A 5,758-nucleotide genomic window follows, 5' to 3' on the forward strand; every position below is an offset into this window, starting at 1 on the left:
GTGGGAATCAAAATTTGAAATCAGGTCAGCTTTACACATTATCCAACGTTGTCGGTGGGAATCAAAATTTGAAATCAGGTCAGCTTTACACATTATCCAACGTTGTCGGTGGGAATCAAAATTTGAAATCAGGTCAGCTTTACACATTATCCAACGTTGTCGGTGGGAATCAAAATTTGAAATCAGGTCAGCTTTACACATTATCCAACGTTGTCGGTGGGAATCAAAATTTGAAATCAGGTCAGCTTTACACATTATCCAACGTTGTCGGTGGGAATCAAAATTTGAAATCAGGTCAGCTTTACACATTATCCAACGTTGTCGGTGGGAATCAAAATTTGAAATCAGGTCAGCTATCACTAGTACACAAGTGAGAATGAAATCTCATTTTCTAATAATGCCCTTACAACAACATAGATTTTTAATAAGATAAAAAATAAACATTAATGATAATAACTAAATAATTTTATATACGCATATGTTATATTAATCTAGGTATGTGCTATACTAATGCTCGTGTTATCCATCAGGTGTATGTTTCGTTTATATTTTTTAAACAATACTCGATATTTCTTAGTCTTAAAAATTAAAGAAAAATAAAAAAAAAGATTATCGTATCTTTCATAGGTCCAAAAAAAAAGAATGATATCCACAATCCACAGTTCTAGATATATAAATTAACTTATTGGTCCAAAAAAAAAAGAATGATATCCACAATCCACAGTTCTAGATATATAAATTAACTTATTTGATAAAGTATCAAAATCACTCAATTCATAATAGCAAAAATCCATAAAACAATACCAACTAAAATAATAAGTTTCGAAATAGCAAAATGATATACTAGCCTAAATTGTCAATCTAAAATTGCCCACTTGCATAGCGCCTCACCCAAACATTCTTTATTATTAATATGGATATAATTGAAAAATACCTAACTAGTTTTTGATTCTCACTTGAATGGGAATGACCATTCCTTATTCTAAAATATAGGTGTGTTTGGTATAAGGGAATGGGAAGTGGGAATTGCATTCCATTCCTCCTCATTCCCGCGTACCAAACGAGGCGTTAGGGTTGGGCGTTTAGAGGTTTGTTATGGAACTTTCGCAACTGCGGGGGGCTAATGTGTAAAAGCTGCCCAAACACAGGAGCAGGAGGATTGATTGTTTATAAAAGCAAAGCAACGGCAAGAGGGAGAGATCGAATTAGAGGATGTTGACGGCGGGGGCGACGTATGAAGTGCCCGAGTCTCCGGCGAAGAAGCCGGAGTCGACGTCAGAGGAGTCGGAGGAAGATGATGACGATTCTTACGGGGATGGTCTCCACGAGATGACCGACCAAGAGCGGGCCATGTACGCGGAAGCTGTTCGTCGGAGCGATGTAAAGCCCCCCGGCCGCTAACCCTAAAATAATTCATTAATTATTTGTGTTTTAATTATTTTAATTTACCGTTCTTCATCTTTCTCAATCATTTCTTTCCCCCCTAACTAGGGATTTGATGTTCCTCCGTTACCCAATGTTTTCGCTATCGGTATCATCCAACCGGTTGGCAGCGATTGGCCCGCTGAGGATATTCGTGAAATCGCCGACTTCGCCATGGAGGACCAAAACGAGAAGAGAAAGAAAGAGGTCCTGCTTCTTCTTCTTCTTCTTCTTCTTCCTCCTCCTCCGCTAAAGAACATAAAATAATTGTTAAAACTTATTTCTATTATCACAGGGTGGCAATGAACTCCGGCTCAAGGAAGTCATCAAGTGTAACGCGAGGGCTCCTTGGTGAAGGCTCGTTGCGGAAAGCAGAAAGACGAGGTTCATATCTTTAGGAAGAAAAACAAACCGGCTATTATTAATGCACCAGCGTCCACAGAGGTATAATTAAACCCATCCCTTTGTACAAGATTATGCTTTGTCTTTTCCCTTGCGAGAGTTTTTCGTGCAAAGCTAGCGGATTAGTTGTGACTTGGAAGACATTTGTAGCTAGTTATAAAAGTGATGCCCGTTCCTGGTGGTTTTTATTTAGGTTGACATACGGCGGAGATTTGGGTAGTTTTTATTTAGGTTGTTGTGCATGAGTAGGGTCATGAAGAAAATTAGATTCCTGGTAAATCAGGAAGCTGCCAAAAATATCAGTGATTTAGCGATCAAGGTCCTCATGTGACTATGTCAATTATTTTTGCTCTCTGGATATGTGTGTAACTTGTTTTTTAATTTTTAAATTCGTTGGATTTTCCATGCACCATAATGAGTGATTTAGCGGATTAGTTGTGACTTGGAAGACATTTGTAGCTAGTTATAAAAGTGATGCACATTAATTCCTGGTCAAGACAGTCAATTTGAATATGAACTGGATCACAAATGCATGGCAAGCATGATTGGCGTACGGCGGAGATTTGGGCAGTTTTTATTTAGGTTGTTGCGCATGAGGGGGGTCATGAAGAAAATTAGATTCCTGGTAAATCAGAAAGTTTCCATTAGGGCAGATCACTATTGTTGTACTTAGTTCTTCCCTTCTTCACACCTATGCTTATTCTATAAAAGCTCGTGCATTTCTCAAATTTACAAATAATAGCAAATTATCCCTATACGTTTCTATTTCTGATGCCCATATCAGCTCCTATCTAATAGTTATATTTTCACCATCACTTCCTCCGCATGTTCTCCCTTCGCTTGGCGTGGCAGCATTAAGGGAACATTCCTTGTATCATTCAGTGTGATATTAGCGTGATTAGAGTCTACTCAATACCTAGATTTAAAAACTCGACCAATACCAATATGCATCAGCCACACCAAAATTGCAGAAGGAGCCTTTCGTTCCTTATCACTTTCTATAGTTTCGATCAAAATTAGGCATGTTTTTGCCTTTTGAATACGTAGGGAAAATTAGGTATGTAGAGCCATTTATCTTATAAAATCAAATTGAGCGTGTGGATGAATTATCATTGAGAATTGCATCTAAGGTTGGAACCATAAAACAGGCTAGCTTTCTAGTTTAGACAAGCTATGTTAATTTCTTTACTCATTTGTTAGATATTCTAATTTCATTGTTGCGTGAAGAGAACAACTTGGCTAAGAAAGCCTTAATTCTACGTAGTGATTCACCTTTAACTAGTGTTACTTAACAAAGCAGGATCTCCTCTTTATTTGGTAGACAATATTCACTTTGGTACATCCTTGATTATTAACTAATCTCCGCTTGCCAAAAATATGAGTGATTTAGCAAACGAGGTCCTCACGTGACTGTTTCAATTGTTTTTGCTCTCTAGATCTATATGCAATTCATTTTTTAATTATTAATTTCATTGGGTTTTCCATGTAGTGTAATGAGTCCCTGATATTGCATCTGTCAATTATTTGTTGAGTTCTTATCATAAGGTGAAGAAAGCTTTAATTCTACTTAGTGATTCACGTTTAACTAGTGTGTTACTTAACAAAGTAGGATCTCCTCCTTATTTGATAGACAATATTCACTTGTGCATCTTTGATTATTAACTAATCTCCGCTTGCCAAAAATATGAGTGATTTAGCAAACAAGGTCCTTAGGTGACTGTGTCAATTATTTTTGCTCTCTGGATATATGTGTAACTTGTTTTTCTAATTATTAAATTCGTTGGATTTTCCATGCAACATAATGTGTTCCTGATATTGAATCTGTCAATTATTTGTTTTGTTTTTATCATAAGGCTAAGAATGTTAGCAAAACAGATCAGATATTTGATATGTTTGAGCGGTTCGAACTTTGAACCCGATTCAATAACATTTAGGTTCTTTTTGGGAACATGTCTTTGGGTCCTGGATTTAAATCCAGCTTGGCCCAGATCTAAATCTCATGTTTTGGCATTCTTTTGGGCAATGCACTTAAAATCAAATTAATTAATGTGGATGGAATTTGAAGTCCAGAATGGTGGAGTTCAAATGATAACCTTATACTAGTGACTTTTCCTGATAGTTTTTCCATTTCCGAGGTTATCTCCTCTATATAACATCAGGTTCTCTCTCTCACTTAAATTTCGGAGTCAGTCAGGGGTGAGCAAATGGTGAATCAGCTCGGTTTTTATCAAAATTTGACAAACCGAAAGTGAACTGATTCGAAGTGATTTGATCTGACCTAAATACCTTTGGTTAATTCGGTTTGGTTTATTTGGTTTTGGACTAAAATCGATATAAATATCTATGACCTGAAGTGTTGTTCTTGCCCTCACTTAAAGATCTCAAACACAAACCGAAATATGAAGGTTTTATTTGTATTGCTTAATTCTGGGAGTGTAGTCCGAAGTGAATACAATGGTTAAAGTGTTTACCAGGACTTTTAGACTTGAACTTTTTGCTATTGCGTTCAATTGCTAATTCATGTAATGGTTTACACTTGGTTCCAAGCCTAACCACTTCAAAAAGCCCCTCAACTTTTATATTCTTTCTTATTAGTTTGTTAGCAGTACAACTGAGAAAAAATAATTTTATCCATAAATTAAGAAATTCCAAACTAAATAATTAAACCATTATTTTTTTAATTTTGTTCACGCTAATACCGCAACAAGCACGGGTGAATTATGCTTGTTTATAAAACTTATTAAGTTTTTTAGAAGCAAATAATGACTCACTACAATACTTCTGATTTCGAACTTCATTTAAGACACCAAGCTGACTCCAATCTTTGCTTATTGGAATTCCTTGTGGAAAAGAAGTCTTTGCCAAAATTAAGAAAAAGTAATGGTCAAATAACAAATATTTAAAGAGACTAAAAAGACAGGAATACAAAACATAAGCCACATATATAACTCTACAGCTTTCCTCCTTCACATCTCCCTCCATAACAGTGAACCAGCTAAAGTAGGATAAAAGACAGTAAGATCAGAAACATTAATCGAAGGACTATATATATTTGGTCATAAAAGAAAGTTTTGCAAAACAACATCATGTAATAAACTTTAAGAAACTATGCGAGCCTCCCAGTTTTAATTGTGGGTTTTCTTGATAGTCAATATAGAATGGAAATAATAATTTATTACCTAGTTAATTTTTTTTATAATTTATAACTTTGCTACAAAAATTCACAAACTATATAATCTCCTTTATCTTGAATAATGAATAGACATTACGATTTTTAGCCAATATAGATGAAAAGTATATGTGATCACAAAGCCAGTTAGCCATTAGTAATATCTAGACAAGCCAATTTTGGTTTACAAATTCATAATTGTTATTTTTCATTATTGGATTGGATAATTTCTTTTCTGTATACACTTTCTCTAGTTAGAATTCTGCATGTGAAATAACATTTCATCCTTTGACTTCAGGGTAGAGCTTCGTTATCTCCCACTCCATCCTTGTTTTATAGATTTCAACAAGGTGTTGTAATTCGCAATGTATTTGGAGGGGCTTAAATTATAAGATGGAAAGTATCTTGCTCGTGGGTAATTTGTGATTGGGGTCGGCATCTCTTCTTTTGGTGGAGAAAGGTGAAGATGCGAACGATATAAGAACATATACGGGGCTGGATCTTAGATAATTCATAAGGGATTTGAGTTGATTTTTCCTTAAAAGTTAAAAATAGGGAGGTCGATGTAATTTAACCGAAGCAAAAAACCCTTCAAAATTTAACATTAATTAAGGTGAGGGGTAATTTGAGCGTACAAAACAATTGAAGGGGCAAATTTAGAAATTCAATAATATGGAGGGCAAATTTAAAAAGTACCTTCAATTTGAGGGGTATAAATCTCAAAAACTATTATATAACATATCATTATCTCAATCTACTTCAGAA

At 35.2% G+C, this 5,758-nt stretch overlaps 1 long non-coding RNA gene across 1 annotated transcript in view; it reads left to right on the forward strand.

Moving 5' to 3' along the window:
• Window positions 1,234-5,758, forward strand: part of LOC109823921 — a 21,757-nt gene continuing 17,232 nt past the window's right edge. The window contains exons 1-3 of the long non-coding RNA XR_002242506.1: window positions 1,234-1,380; window positions 1,492-1,629; window positions 1,718-1,866. This is a non-coding gene — a long non-coding RNA (uncharacterized LOC109823921). The remainder of the gene's footprint in view (window positions 1,381-1,491; window positions 1,630-1,717; window positions 1,867-5,758) is intronic.

Source organism: Asparagus officinalis, chromosome 9 (assembly GCF_001876935.1).
Source record: "Asparagus officinalis chromosome 9, Aspof.V1, whole genome shotgun sequence".
Lineage (NCBI taxonomy): Eukaryota > Viridiplantae > Streptophyta > Magnoliopsida > Asparagales > Asparagaceae > Asparagus > Asparagus officinalis.